Source organism: Musca autumnalis, unplaced genomic scaffold (assembly GCF_047663935.1).
Source record: "Musca autumnalis isolate F117 unplaced genomic scaffold, ASM4766393v1 scaffold_1, whole genome shotgun sequence".
Classification (NCBI taxonomy): Eukaryota; Metazoa; Arthropoda; class Insecta; order Diptera; family Muscidae; genus Musca; species Musca autumnalis.
Genome location: NW_027411644.1, coordinates 266360602 through 266377800, shown reverse-complemented (window position 1 = coordinate 266377800; position 17199 = coordinate 266360602). Strand labels below are relative to the sequence as shown.

The 17199-nt window shown below is 36.6% G+C and overlaps 1 protein-coding gene across 2 annotated transcripts in view; it reads left to right on the top strand.

Annotated features, from left to right (window-relative positions):
• The window catches only part of stumps (DBB domain-containing protein stumps), a 264285-nt gene that overhangs the window by 110419 nt on the left and 136667 nt on the right, over window positions 1–17199 (top strand). The window lies entirely within an intron of this gene.

Genomic DNA, 17199 nt, shown 5'->3' with positions numbered 1-17199 from the left:
GGGCTAATAAATGAAAATAATGGTTTGTGTGTTAAAATATATTAAAATAATAGGAAAGGTGTAAATTTATAGGATATTGCCATAGACTGACAAAAGTATAGACAGATAATTTGTAATGGGTTTTTATCTGCACGTCATTTCACTCATTTGCATTTTTCGAAGACAATTTTTGGGGTTAAATTGCAAGATTTTGTTGCATATTTTTATATGAGGATGAAGATCCGACCATAGACTACCCACATATTGTCTTTTATCACAATAAATAGATTACAATTTATCGTTATTGCTATTTTAAGAATTGAGTAGAAATTCTGTTGTAACGTGGTTTTGTCGTCGGCTGGGGTAAGCTCAGTCGCATCCAGGGTCGCCATAAGGACCCACTAAACCTTACGCTATTAGAAGAGTAGTATTCTTCCTTTCGGGTTCTTGATTGATTAAATACTAGTTAACAATATACTTTTGTTTAAATGCGATAAAAATATATTCAAATCGTATAGTTTAGCATTGAACGTTGATGTGAAGATATTTCGGACAGACTGGATTGGTGTATACGGTGTTCGGGTGAGAGTAGTCGGGAACACGATAAGCTCGTGTAGCTAACTCCCTGCAGTAGTAAGCTCACCATCAACATCCAACTCTGGAATATTTGAGTAACTCGAGGTATGAGTAAACGAGAAATACTTGTTGTGGACAATGACAATGAATATTATGACGTTGCACACGTCTGCGTGTGGGTAGTAATGACGTAGTGTAGGTTGGTTATTGGATGGCTGGTTTTGTATTGTAAGGGTAGTAGTTGTTGTATTATGTACGTGAACATTCCCGCTAGCAAGATGAAATTGTTCGGTACCGAAACTCGTCGATTCTCTGGGATACAGTAACTAGTTCAACTTTAGACCCCACACTGTGCAATCAACTGTAAACTTTTACAAGGGGATGTCCAGGGGATGTCATATACCAGTGTATTTAAAAAAGTGGTGGATTTAATTTAACAGTAAATAGTCGCAACTGACGTGGCGTCGTTTACTTGAGGGCCAATTGTGTACTATTACCGCTTAGAAGTAGTTCTGAACTAATAAAATTGCCACAATTTGAATTTTCATTGCTAGCGGGTTTTGTCACGTTACATCTCCCAGCAAAATATAGAGAAGCGATTCAGATTTGCTACAGAGAACATTTCACGTCCTCTGGAGTACTCCGATGACGGTATATTTTCTGATGAGACGAACATTATGGTATTACTATCACGATGGTCCCCAAAAGTATGGCAAAAATCTCTCACAGCCCTGTAAAACAAAAATTGTCAGTTATGATATGGGGTTGTATATAAAGCAGAGGCGTTGGTAACATGCAGATCTTGGAGGAAACAATGACAAAGGAGGTTGGATGTTTTAAAAATAACTAGCCGACCGCGTTTGCTGGCCCTTGAAACTATTTTATGTTACCTTTTCTAAAGTCAAATATATTTTTCTTGCATCGCTAATTAGTCGGGATCTGCAAGTGACTACAAATAAAAAAATGTTCAGAAATGTTGGTGTCGCAATGCAATTTTAACATACCGCCAAAGAACTGATGACTTGAGGCATGCATTTATTTCATCTGCTTGAATAGTATAACTGGAAGTGTTTGTCTGAAATCTAAACGTGAATTGCTTCATAAATCCTTCAAGAATCGATCTAAAGCTTCTAGGGAATTTTTATGTGTCATCGTACATTCGGTGATAACTTATATTAGCTTTGTTCCTTTACTTTTTTAATGGTAAGAGTGGTAAAAGAGAAAAGTGTCAAAATTGCTCAAAATTACTCTCTCATGAACATTTTTACCAGAAAAGTAAAGGAACGGAAAAATTGTAGATCTGGCAGCAATGTCAAAAGAAACATAAAAAATCAATTTTCGTCTTTTTTCACAGTTTTTAATTTAGTTTTGTCAGCGTTCGACTTTTTCTTCTGTTTTTCGTCCATTTTCTTTTTCATCGTGAAATAATCGTCAAACAAAAGTCGAAAAATCAGTTCTGCCTTTTTTACCTGCAGAAATTTTGCTGGTAGCCTGTGGTAGAAGAGAAAGCCATTTTCGCTCTCTCTCCACTGTCACTCTCTTAAAAATTGCTTCCAGTTTTGCCACTTTTCGGGGTTAAGGAACGCTTTTAGGTTAAAAATGGTAACAAATGGTAAAAATGGTAACCTCAGGTAAGTAAAGGAACACAGCTATTTAATATTGAATGTGTGCCTTTCATACAAAAGAATGTCCAGTGAAACTTAAAGGCCGACTATGTCGTCTTTCCACCTTCTTATAAGGTATCTTATATACCTGTAGACCGTCTGTCTAACTCATTTAACGGTAAAATTAAAATGCTTATAATTTTGGTAATTACCGACGAACAAAAAACAGTCGTAAAGTTCTACCGATAGCAAGAGTGTTGTCAACTTTTATTTGAACTTTTCATTCATATTTTTTTACCGATTTTTGTCCGTAACTCAAAAATGAGCACGGTGCTCTTGAATCAAAATTAAATGGAAGGTGCTTACACCTGGGAAGTTTTTGCGGATTCTTAAACTACAATGTTCATAGATGAGAAATATCAAAAAACTAAAAAAATCGCCGGAGGGGTTGTTTAGGTTTTTGCGATTTTGCTAAGAAACCACAAGCCCTACAAAATGGGAATAAAGAAAATGTAGTAGCTATCAAAATTCTCTACAAGATTGACCTTAATAATATTTTCGTAGGTTTTACAGCTTTCGAGATATAGAAGTTGAAATTGGGACAATTCAAATTCAATTCAATTTTGTACCGCCTCCTTATAAAACAATGTCATGACTGCAATTACGCAAATTAAACTTATGTATATATCTAAAAAATGGTACAACCTAGGAAAAATTACATAAGCCAGTCTTGTAGAGAATTTTCACAGCTATAAGATTTTCTCAGGTCACATGCCGATAAAATTTGCAAGCAAAATCGCGAAACCATAACAAAAAAACCTAAAAATGTAAACTGAGCTTCTTTATCTCAAAAATGGTACAGCCTAAGAACAAATCATAAACGTCAATCCTGTAGAGAATTTTTACAGCTACAATATTTTTTTCAGCTCCATTTCGATTGGACTTGCGGTTTCCAAGCAAAATCGTGAAAACCTAAAAATGTGAATTTTGACCGCGATTTATTTAGGAATCCCTACAGCGATTTTTTCTTGTTTTTGGATTTTTCTCATCTATGAACATTGCTGTTTCAGAATTCACAAAAACTTCCCCTGTGTAAACGGTTCTCACTAAAAGCTAGTTAAGGCGCACCCTTTATGACATTGTTTTATAAGGGGGCGATACAGTCTGTGCATTGTCCCAATTTTAACTTCAATATCTCATAAATGGTAAAACCTACGCAAATACCGTAAAGGTCAATCTTGTAGATAATTTTCATTGCTACAACATTTTCTTCAGTCTTATTTTAATAGGACTTGCGGTTTCTAAGCAAAATCGTGAAAATCTAAACAAGCCCTAAAAATGTCAACTTGAATCGCGATTTATTTAAAAAGCGCTCCGGCGATTTTTTTAGTTTTTTTGATTTTCTCATCTATGAACATTGTAGTTTCGGAATCCCCAAAAACTTCTCAGGTGTAAGCAACTTCCAATAAGACCAAAGCTTCGTTATGCATAACATGTGGTATTTCAATTGATTTCTAGCATATTTATGAAAATGGGAGTGGTTGGGTCTTATGGCTTATGTACCCAGGGTCGGGGAAACGGACACGTTCGCAAGTTTTACATATATAACGCGTTTAAAAAATAGGGCACAGGGGTATCCCGCTCCTCCGAAACTCAACAAAATATACAGCCTATTTCCACCTTGTACATAATCTGAAAATGTATTTTCTAACCGATACGCTCGTAAGTTGATCAAAAATAGCGTTTTTAATTTTCCTAGGGAGGTACCCCCAAAATATATAGCCTTTTTCACCAGGGGTCATTATTGTACATTCTCTGAAATTTTCAGGAAAACCGGCTCAAGTTTCAGTCGGGTCTTTAGGCCCTAAATAAGTACTTAGGGTCGGATATTCAATCACCGTTGCCTCGCAAATTTATTTTTTAACCGATACCTTCGTAAGTTTTTCAAAAATAGCGTTTTTAACCCCCTCGGAAATAAAACAACAAACAAAATAAATAGCCTATTTCCCCAGGGTCATCCCTGTACATTCTCTGAATTTTTCAGGAAAGTCGGTTCAGTAGTTTCAGAGATACAACATATTTAAAAAAGTGGGTGTGGTCGGGTTTTAGGCCCCAAAAAGTACTTAGGTTCGGAGATTCAACCACCGTTGCCTCGCAAATTAATTTTCTAAACGATTTGTTCGTAAGTTTTGCGAAAATAGCGTTTTTAAAGAATAGGGCCTAGGGAAGGTATCCCGCCCCCTCCGAAATTCAACAAAATATATTGCCCATTTTCATTGCGGATCTTTCTGTACATTCTCTGACATTTTCAAAAAATAGGTTCAGCCGTTTTTGAGTCTATACAGAACATACAAACATACACACATTGTCATTTAGTCAAAAAATTGGGTTTGTTGACCGTGTAAATTCAAACAATTTTCAATATAAATAATACTAAGCCAACGACCCTAAACATTAGGCCGGGGTGATTTGAAAACTTTAATGGACCATTCGCGTTTCTGATACCTGGGACTGAACTGAGCAAAAAAATCACCGGACCATATGTCTATTATAAAAATCGAGCCTCCCGATTTTGACTTGAAGCTTTTTATTGACGTTTCTTGGATATTTTGGCATATAACAGCCTAACCATTGATATTTGCGATCCAACACAAAGAACAAAATTGTAGCCAAAACTATAATTAAGACTCTCTCCAGTACATCGCAAAAGTATTGGAATGCTCCTTCAGGCAGTTTTGGCCTTGATAAAGTGCACATTTTCGGGAAAATATCGATAAATGACACTGTGCTGCAAAAGTTGACCAGAAGAAGTAAACAAGTATCAGTCGGCTTTGCCGACAGAGATATACTCTCAGCCTATTTGAATTGGAACTTTCATATACCGACAGATCGAATGTATTTAGGGTCTTTTCAGAATTTTGTGGCACTTTTTGGACATTTGAACTTGGCGAATAAAATGTGGATTAGGATTAAAGTTCAAAAGTTTTGCGGATGAGGGAATGGACCAACATAGTGCATTACGGAAGTGGATCTTATTTTGAGAGCCATATCTTTTCGATAGATATCGAGCCCACTAGTCATTTCAGTGAGTTATCGTACACCTGTTGGACCACTATGCCAGGAAACATGGACATGTCCACGGAAAACACAATATGGCTGTAAACTGGACCAGAAAGAACATCGTCTGTATAAATTTCGAAAAGATCTCCGAACAGACCCTAAACTGCACTTGGCCACAAATGTTGAACTTTTGTGTAGGAGGTATCCTAAGGAGAAGACCGATATGGGCCATTTTAGTAGTTAAACTAAGTTTGGACAAAATATGACGAAGGCCAAATTTTGGAGAAAAAGGTTTTATCAGTTCGAGAGATATTGTGCTCTCCAGCTACTACATATGGTGCCATAGTGTTTTTTTCCCAAGAAGTATGACTTCCCACTGAAAAAACCTTTACCGTTGTAATTGAGACAGTGATTGCACGTTGCTTCAACAGAAATCAAAGTTAGTCAAGAGCAGGTCTTAAAGTGAATTTATCCAAAAATTTGTGTGGGAGGTACCCGAAGGAGTGGACAAATATAGTCCATATTCGAACCTTACCTATATCTGGTAGATATATTAGGATGTGTAAAGCATGGGCCAAATCAGTCTCTCCCATCAAGAGTTATCGTGCGCACAATTTGTCCGGACATTTTTGAACTTTTGTGGGGGAGGTACCTGAAGGAGTTTACCGATATGGCTTATCTTCGAATTTAAACTATGTTTGGACAAAATATTACGAAGGCCAAATTTTGGACCGAATCGGCAGATCCGTTCGAGAGTTATCTTGCGCTCCAACCACTACACACGGTGTCATAGGAATTTTTTCCACCTTCAGGCTTTTTTCTCAGGAAGTATGGACTTGCCCCTGATGAAACTTGTACCATCGTATGGGAGGCAGTGTATACAAGTTGTTGCAACAAAAATCAAAGCGATTCGAGAGCAGGTCCTAATCTGAACTTATCCGAAATTTTGTGTGGAAGGTACCCGAAAGAGTGGACCGATTGAGTCCATATTGGAACCTCATCTAAGTCTGGTAGAAATTTCACGATGTGCAATGTATGGATCAAATCAGTTACTTCGTTCAAGAGTTATCGTGCGCACAAATTTTCCGAACATTTTCGAAGTTTTGTGGGGGAGCTTCCGGAATTAGTGGATCGATATGGCTTATCTTCGAACTTAAGCTAAGTTTGCACAAAATATTACGAAGGCTACATTTAGCACCGAATCTGAAGATCCGTTCGAGAGTTATCGTGCGCTCCAGCCAGACAGACGGACGGACATTGCTAAATCAACTCCAAATTGTCTGAAACGGATTTCGTCCAAACATACTCGTTAGCATAAATTCTGAGGGTATAAAAATCTGCTTGTGTTTAAAAGCGATAGAAATATATTCAAATGGTATAGTTTAGGATTGACCGTTGATGTGAAAATATTTCAGACAGACTGAATGTGCGTGGGGGATAAGTGTATACGGTGTTTGGGTGAGATTAGTCCGTAACACGATATCATCGGCGTTCGGGTGTGAATGATCATCCCAATACGATGTATTCGCTGTTCAAATGTACATATGTATACGTACGGGTTCAGCGTCCGGGAACACAATAGGTTCGGCGTTCCGCTGTTGACGCTCGGGAACACGATGTATATAGTGTTTAGCTGTATATTATCGGGAACATTTGACATCCCTCCAAAATCAAAAATCACGATAAGTACCGGGAAAACCACAAAACATAGCTTCCCTGGGAACAATATGGGCTCGGTGTTCGGCTGTTGATGCTCGGGAACACGATGTGTTCGGCGTTCGGCTGTTGATGCTCAGGAACACGATGTATTCGGTATTAGCCGAATAACGGCTCTTGAAGACGATGGGCCGGTGTTCGGCCGTTGACGCTTGGGTACCCGATGGGTTCGGGTATTATTCTAGTGTTACTGGTTTCTAACTATGGAACAGCTGACCCGAAAGCCCTATGTATATATAAGCCACCATAAGTATGAGTTAAATGAGAATTACTTGTTGTAGACAATAAAAATAAAAGACGTTATTTCTCTGCGGATGGGTAGTGATGACTAGACAGCTGAATCCCATTCAAAGACGTACTCGTATATGGTTAGGATGGTCGTAGAGAAAATCTGATTAGACAGAAACTCGTTTTATTACAAAATAAAACGAATTAGGCCCAGAAATTTTTGCATATCGTGCATATTTTTACATATATGCATAAAATGGCCATATGCAAACATATATTCATGGATTTGTGGTCTTAATATCCCACCGAAATGGCTGAAATTTGGTACTAAGTCTTCGTTAGGGGTATGTTGTAGCCTCAATATCCCACCGAAATGACTGAAAATTGCTACTTAGTCTTCGTTGAGGGTATAAAACATTCCACCTGAAATTTGTCGGCATAGGTCCACGTCTTCATTTACCCCAAAGAGAATGGTACCTCCAGATTTTCGGTATTTTGAAGGTTGTGGCCTCAATATCCCACCGAAATGACTGAATTTTGGCATTTTGTGAAAACAAAACTTTCCACCTGAAATTTGTCGGTATAGGTCCATATGCAAAAATTTATGCATTTTGCATAATTTTGCATATGTCATATGTTTCGTTTGCAATGTAATCAGAAGCCAAAAATATGCCCAGTCCCTAAATTTGACATAAATCGGACCAAAAATAGGGGTTGCATAAAATTCCGCTGTCTAGTGATGACGTAGTGTAGTTTGAATCGATTTTTTTTGGATTTTTTGACCCTGTAAATTCAAACAAATTACAATATAAATACTACCAAGACAGCGACCCTAAATATAAATTTTATTTATGTAGGAGTTCTTTGTTATACAGTACATTTTTGGCCAAAACCCTATTTTTGAAGTTTCGAAATGTTAATTATTTTCTGCACAGAATAATAAAAAACACCTCAAGTCATCTGAAAATAATTAGTTTTTGTAAATAACGTTAGTATTCGTTGATTGGCGCAGTACCAAAGTTGACACTTTTTTGTGTAAAAATAAAACAGACTTTGTGCTGTAAAATATACAATTTTTGTTGTATTACGTCGCTGTATAAATATACTGAAGTGAGACCAAAGTTATTATGAATCGGGAACCTGTTAATGAGTACTTTCATAATATTTACAAAAGGGTAGATGAAATTTGTAAAATTAGCGTAATAAAATCAATGTTTTTATATATATTAAAAATTATTTTTTACAAATATTTTTTAAATATATTTAAACTTTTAAAAAATGTCCAACTATGTCCACCTCCAAATCGAATTTGTAAGATAGCAGGGGTCTGTACTAATAAATTCAGAAGTCAAATCGTGCTCAAATTTGCCACAGTTAAAATAAAGTGGATTTTTCTATTTTAAGATGGGAGATTTTTTTGTAAATACCTGTTGTGACTGTACATAGTATCCAATTGAAATATAACGGTAATACCCACATATATCAACCGATTTTCCTTAAAATTCATATTTAAGGGTTTCAGAGTGTAGAAAACAAATATGTATAATTTTTTTTGAAAATAGGTCCATTTTTTGTCACAGCCCCCACATAAAAGTACCGTCCGATTTTAGATATTTTGTGGATTTTAGCGACACTTTATGACCGATTCGGCTGAAATTTGGTATTTTGACCTCTTGGAATATATGAGTCCTTCGTACCAAAAATTATTAACATAGGTCAATGTTTTGGTTTAGACCCCACACAACGGGACCACCCTATTCAACAAATTTTGGCAGTTTTTGGTCATTTTGGTCGATAAAACGTAAGAATTGCTGTTTGTACACATTTATTATAAATAATAATTAATTTCCATACAAAATGGACGTTGAAACAGTTTTGGCCAGAAAATTTGGATTTGGGACCATTGTGCAATGTTCCGACTTTTGAAGCTATTCTTAAGAAGATCGCGTTCGAATGAAACAAAAACTAATATATTTTTAAAAAGGTCCATGTCATAGCTGTCAGAGTTGCCAGATGTTGTACCAAAATGTTGACATTAATTTTGTTATTTTTGGCCAATGGGTGGATCCACTGTGCATCGCTAATTAGTCGGGATCTGCAAGTGATTATAAGTAAAAAATCTTCAGATTTGTTTGTGTCGATATGTAATTTTAACATACCGCCAAAAAGCTGATGACTTGAGGCATGCATTTAGTTCATCTGCTGGAATAGTATAACTGGAAGTGTTTGTCTGAAATCTAAAGGTGAATTGCTTCTTAAATTATTACTTGTATGTGCCATTGTAAATTCGTTCCAGGTGACAAAATTCTATTTAATATTGCATATGTGACCTTCATTCACATGAATGTTCGTTCAGTGGCTTAAGGGCCAACTGTGTCGTCCTTCCACCTTCTTATAATGTACATCTTATATACCTGATGAAGCTATAGCTATCGATATGTTGCCTTCTAATTTAAATACTTGCTTTCCAATAAGATCAAAGCTTCGCTATACATAACATCTGGTATTTCCATTGATTTGTAACATATTTAAGAAAGTAGGAGTGATCGGGTCTTATGGTTTGTACATTTTACATATATAGCACATTTAAAAAATAGGACGCAGGGTATAACCCGCACCTCCAAAATTTAACAAAATATATAGCATTTTTCCATCAAGTACCATCCCTGTACATCATCTGAAAATTATATGGAAATCGGTTTAGAAGTTTTGAAGATATAACACATTTAAAAAATGGGCGTAGCCGGGTCTTAAAGCCACAAAAAAGTCCCTCGGGTCGGAGACACAACCACCATTGTCTATCGAATTGATGTTCAAACCACGCTTCGCCGAAATTTCACAAATTATATAGGGTTTTTTCACCAAGCACCAGGGGACACATATGCAGCCTATTTTCACCAATATTGTCTCGGTTCTTTCCCTGAAATTTGTGCGAAAATCGGCACAGAAGTTTCAGAGATAGAAATTGGGCGTGGTCGGGTCTTAAGGTTCCAAAATGAGTACCTAGTGTCGGAGAATCGAAGGGTGGAAGTTCGGAGCAGGGTCGTTCGTTGCAGAGTGGTTCGATATGTAGAAGTTCGGAGCAGGGTGGATCGTAGGCTGGAAGTTCAGTGCGGGTTGGTTCGGAGGGTGGAAGTGCGAAACATGGTGAATCGGAGGGTGGAAGTCCGCAGCAGGGTGGAAGGTCGAAGGATCGGAAGGTGGAAGTTCGGGGCGGGGTGGTTCGGAGGGTAGAAGTTCGGAGCGGGGTGGTTCGGCGAGTGCAAGTCCGCAGCAGGGTGGTTCGGAACGGGGTGGTTGTTCGGAAGAATTAATTCAATCACTCGTTTCATTTTTGCTAAAATAGCGTTTTATTAAATCAGACATAGTGGAGGTACCAAACCCCTCCGAAATTCAACACAATGTATATAGAAAATCGGTTCAAATCGCTAAGACGCCGGCAACCTTGACACTCAGTTGTCGGAGACCCAGGTTCGAATCGAATAAGGCAAAAATAAAAAATAATTTCAGCATGAGCCAGGCTGGGATTCGAACCTGGGTCTCCGACAACTGAGTGTCAAGGTTGCCGGCGTCTTAGCGTTCTAAGCCACCATCAACTTGTCAAAACTTTAGTAGACAATAATTGATGATCAAAAAATAAAATCTTCTGATATAGAAGAGCAATTACTAATGATGTAGGAATAAAACTTACCATAGTATTTGTGAACATTGAAAAATGGGATTACCAAGCAGGACTATAGGAAAAGTTTGGAGTTTCAATTAACTGACATAATTTCGCATATACATTTATCTAATGAAGTTCGATATATATACCAGTTACCAAGCTTTGCCTTCGTCTGCCACAAAAACAACATCCTAATACACCTGAAGATCGGATTTACCACCCGTGAAACGTAGTGTAATGGTTGGATGCGTGGGACTTCGGTAGACTCCTAATTTTTCAATGTATCTCTAAAGGCCTAACAGCTCAACTCGAAAGAGAATTAATTAAAATAATTAAAATTCCAATTTAAAAACGCTTCATTTGTCGAAGTTTTTTAATTATAGCTTTAAATTGCTATTTGAAACATTTGTTAGAATATACATACATATATTGAAATTGACATCCTCTTTCCTGTTACCCAAACCACCCCAAACCCATTATCATTATTACATTAGACATTTCAATTATGCGGAAACAAATTGATATTGGAAACATTAAGATTTACTACTGCCTTATTAAGAAATTGGAGGGAATATTTCATTTTGGATTCTCAATAAAACATATGCATACCAAAATAAAAACCTGTCCATTTTCCCCCAAAATAAAAAAAAAAACCGAGCATAGATAGTTCCCAAAGGGATTTATAGCATTGACATCTAACAACATCACAACCTGTAGTGTTAACATAGCTGACAACAAAACAAAATTGTTGTCAGATTTAATTTAGCAGCATGAATGGATGCCATGCTTGGCGTATCTTACGCATCTTTTCGACAAACTGCATTTTTATTTTTAGCTACAAAATTTCCAATGAAAGACACGATTCCGACAAAAAGATGCACCTCATTATTAAAAAACTGAACACAGTTGTTGTAAAAAAATCTTTCAAATGAACAACTGGTGGTGTCGTTCGTTGGTGGTTCGTTGTTCCCCCTCCTTAAGGAAATTACAACAAGGCACATGCGCTCGTGCTTTAAACACAAAAACGAAGGAAACCCCTTATATTTTCAATTTCCCTTGATATTCATTGTTAAAAAACAATACTGATGATAATGGTGAAGGAGGAGGAGAAGGAAAAAAACTGTAAATTATATTTTGGTGAAGTTGATGTATATGAACCCTGCGTACATAAATTTCATCGATATTCTACGAAAGCAAATCATGTCTTCTTTTTTTTTGTCTAAAGTAATACCCAGTGGAATGGGGACTTTGAGTTTAGCTACAGGATCAATGAATTCAGAGAACATTTTTTAATCCATACAACACATTTTCAAAGTGTGAAATTTCCAAATTCAAATAAGTGGCAACCCTTAACCCACACACTCACTCCCATACTCCCGCACTCAATAAGGGTTCATATGAAACGTTCATGTTATGAAAAAATAATTAACATTTGTTATTTTTTTCAAAATCTACATGATGATCATGATCATCATCACCATAATGATGCGGAGGAGAAATAAGAAAAAAAGCGAGGTGTTGTTTTCAACATTCCGATTTCGTGTTTTACTGTGAAATCTGTTCAACAGATGTGTGCTACTACCATCCAGCCAGCTCGTACCAAAATATTTTCCCTTGAGAGAAATTAAGAAAAGAAGTGTACAGAAGAAGTGGCGGCAAGCAGAAATGCAATGGCAAGGCGGTAACATACCGTTGCATTTCTGCACAGATGAATCCTTGTTTTTTATTTCTTGTTTTTAAAAGATCTGTTTTAGAAAAATCCTATAAATATTGTTTGTTTAATGTTGTTTTTGTTGATTTCTTACATTGTTTTTGTTAACATTTGTGCCTCATAAAACTCAATGATCGGTCGTTGTTTTTAAACGAAGGCGGTGCAGTTAGTGTTGACGGAACAAGATGTTGAACTTTTTTATGAGTTTTAAACCACCAACTTCTTTTATTTTCCGAGGGAAGAATAATAAAAGAAATATAACTAGCGTAATATTTGGAATCAGTAACACTGTCAATACTTTCAAAGTTTTTGAAAGCAAATTTAAAGTCATTCCAAGACTAAAAAACCCTTTTTATACCCTCACAATTATGGATAAAGACGGTATATACAGGCCCTTTGAAGACCTCATCGAAATAAATTACCATGCTTCTGTCTATCTGACAGAAGCGCACGATAACCCTAGAACGGAGTAACTTATTTGGTACGGTTTTGGTACAGTTCTATATTCTTTAAATAATAGTTTAAGTTCGTTTATTTATTATTATTTTCATTTTAGCAATATACCAACAGTTTGGTATTTAAAATTCCCTGTGTGCATGTCTTTTGAATAGCTTTCATATAAAAGTACCTACCAATTTCAAGTACTTCGAAGGTCGTAACAACACGGAAAATCTTAATAAAATCGGTGGATTTAGGTCCATGTTTTGGTTTACAAAGCTCCATTTAAGGGTACATTTTTTGTATAAATCGATTTCACAAAAATGTTTGTCCATCTTTTAATATAGCCCCATCCACATAAAGGTATCTACTGTTTTCGCATACATATCTACATATGTATTCCTAAGTTGCTATCACAAACAAATCTACATGATGATCATGATCAACAGATGATATTAACTTACTTATGTTGACTATTCATAGGTTTCATGTCAAATATTTCTTCTTTGATGCACATACGAAAAATATCAGTATCTTGTCGAAAGTAGTTTTTGCTTTTTGGCTAGAATCTGCACTTGTATGTGTCCGGAGGTTCTTATACCCTCAGCATTTATGCTAACGAGGGAGGGTATATACACGTTCATACAGGCAAAATGTGTCTCATCGAAATAATGGTTTTAGACCCCAAGTATGTTTGGACGACATCCGTTTCAGACAATCTGGAGTCGATTTAGCAATGTCCGTCCGTCTGTCCATCTGTGTGCTGGTGCGCACGATAACTCTCGAACGGATCAACCGATACGAACCAAATGTTGGGTGTCGTAATATTTTGCCTAAACTTAGTTTAAGTTCGAAGATGGACCATATCGGTCCACTCCTTCGGGTACCTTCCCCACAAAAGTTTGAAAATGTTCGGAAAAATTGTGCGCACGATAACTCTTGAAGGGAGTAACCGATTTGGTCCATATGTTGAACATCATGAAATTTCTACCAGACTTAGGTGAGGTTCGAATATAGACTCAATCGGTCTTTTCATTCGGGTACATCCTACACAAAATTTTGGAACGGATTAACCGATTCGGTCCAAAATTTGGCTTTCTTAATATTTTGTCCAAATTTAATTTAAATTCGAATATGGGTTATTTCGGTCCACTCCTTCCGGTACCTCAACTACAAAAGTTTGCAAATGTTCGGAAAATTTGTGCGCAAGATAACTCGCGAAGGGAGTAACCGCTTTGGTCCATACTTCGTGAAATTTCTACCCACTCCTTCCGGTACCTCCCACACAAAATTTCGAAAAAGTTCAGTTTAAGAACTGCTTTCGAATCGCTTTGATGTTTGTTGTAACAACTTGTATTCACTGCCCCCCATACGATGTTACAACTTTTATCAGTGGTAAGTCCATACTTCCTGAGAAAATAGCCTGAAAGCTGCAAAAAACCCCTTTGACACCGTGTGTAGTGTTTGGAGCGCAAGATAACTCTCGAACTGATCTGCCGATTTGGTCAAAATATGGCCTTCGTAATATTTTGTCCAAAATTAGGTACAGTTCGAAGAGAGGGCATATAAGTCCACTCCTTCAGGTACCTCCCCACAAAAGTTAAAAAAATGTTCGGAATAACTCTGGAAGGAAGTGACCGATTTTGTCCATTCTTTACACATCCATGGACTATATTTGTCCATTCCTTCGGGTACCTCCCACACAAAATTTCGAAAAAGTTCACATTAATACCTGCTCTCGAATCACTTTGGTGTTTGTTGAAACAACTTGCGTTCGCTGCCTTAAGTACGACGGTAAATGGTTTCTTCAGTGGCAAGTCCATAATTCGTGAGAAAACTGCCCGAAAGTTGTAAAAACCCCTATGGCACCATATGTAGTGGCTGGAGAGTTCGAAACAAATACTGCGTTCACCCACACTTTATCGTAATATTTCTTCGAATATTAAATGCAATTCGACTGTGGTGCTTATAGATCGACTTCTTCCGGTACTTCCCCCAGAAAAGTTCAAAAATATTCGCTAAAATTGTATGCGCGATATCTCATAAACGTAGCAACCGATTTGGTCCAAACTTAATTTATGTTCAAATGTTCAACATTTTTGTGTGGTTAATGGTCTGTTCGAGGATCCTTTGAAAGTTTTTACCGAAGGGTTTCCTAGTGGTCCTGTTTACAGCGATATTATGTTTTTCTTAGGCAAGTATGGTACAAAATCCCTATCTATAGATATCCCCCGCAAATGTTTGAGCTTTAATCCAATCCATATTTTTGTCGGTTCATAGGCCTCAAATTTTGAAAACCCACCCTATTTGTTTTATATTCAAATATTTAAATGGAATAAAAGTTATTTTAGTCATTAATAGGCAAAATGCAGTTCATGCAACATCCCTTTCGTGCAACAGGAAAACATTTTTTGAAAAAAAAATGTTTTTTTATTCATTTCATAGTATTTTTTCAAAATGGTTTGTATGGAAACTTTTTTTTAATAAAATGAAATAAATGTTATTTTAGACATTTATAGGCAAAAGTTAATTCATTCTCACTACTGGAAGTCATATTTGAGAAAAAATGTCAAAAAGTCATAACCCTAATGTTCAAAGATCACATGACGTCTTGCGCATTGATACCATTGGCAGACTCTAGTCGAAATTCCAAAGGTCTTTGTTATCACTAATGATGTTCTATAATGATAACAGCGGTTTGAGTGAATATAAAACACCGGAACACCTTTGATCTTTAGTTACAGAGTAGTTCGTTACGTATATGGAGTAAATCGGCGTGCTCATATTTCACCTTATGTGGTAAGGTTTTTAGGTTCAACATTTCCAAATTTTATAAAAGTACGTCTACTTTTATTATACCCTATACCACAATGTGGAAAAGGGTATTATAAGTTTGTTTTGGTAAAAATTCATGTAACACCGCGAAATATTCGTCGGAGACCCCCAATGTGGTATACCAATCTTCATATCTCGACGAGATAAAGCGATTTTGAGATGTGTGTCCGTCCGTCAGTCCGTCCGTCCGTCCGTCCGTCTGTCCATTATAAATTGTAAACACGCTCCAGGCCGCAATTATGGACCGATCGTCACGAAATTTTGTATGGAGGTCGGGTTCAGATCAGAATAGATCCCTATTCTTATTGGTGATGATCGTGAAATATTTAGCGGGTGAAATGGACCAAATACATAATATTTATCCAATTTTCTAGCGGCTCTGTAGGTCTCAATAATAGTCCGATCAACGCGTAATTTTAAATAAGGTAAGAGTATAACACAAAGGAGAAGCTTGCAATTTGAGATGGCGATCGGATAATATTTAGAGGGTTAAATGGACCAAAACTTTTGTGTGAAAATTGTGAAAAATTTTAATATACAGCTTATATCTTAATTTCTGGAAGTGACATTCCGGACAAGTGAGATATACTTGAAAGTGGAACGCTTGACCTTTCAATTGATGTCAATTATGTTGGTTTGCATGATCAGATAACAGAGTTACAGCATAATATATTCCGTTATTTGTTTGTAGTGTAATAATAAACTCGCTAGAAGTCGCAACTATTCATCAATAGTCACGAAATTTTGCACCGGGTAAGAGTATAGGTCGAAAAAGATGCCTACAATTTTGAATGATGATCTGATATTCTTTAGCGGGTGAAATGGACCATTACTTATGTATGAAAAATATAAAAATTTCATTTTTGGTCGATAGGACATATATATTTCGCAAAATAGCCTACATACGACTGACCTTTCCTCTGATGTAAATTGCAATAAAGTGTTTGCTAGATAACTGGCCTACTGCCTAATATATAATGGGTTCTGTGTAGAGAACCACATTTTTATCCCATGCTACATATTGTCTCCCCAAAAGTTTATGTAACACCATGAAATATTCTTCCTAGTCCCCTTATTTGGTATGCCAAAATTCATATCTCGACGAGATAAAGCGATTTAGCGATGTGTGTCCGTCCATTAAAAATTGAAAACAAGCTTAAGGCCGCAATTATGGACCGATTGTAACGAATTTTTTAAGAAGGTTGGGTTCGAGCCAGAATAGAAATGATTAGTTTTTGCTGATGATCGTGAAATGTTGAGGGAATGAAATGGACCAAAAACAAAATTTTAACCAATTTTGTAGCGGTTCTGTAGGTCAAAATAATAACCCGCAAAATTTTAAACAAAGTTTGAGTTTATGATGAAGAAGGAGCGTACAAACCAACGTG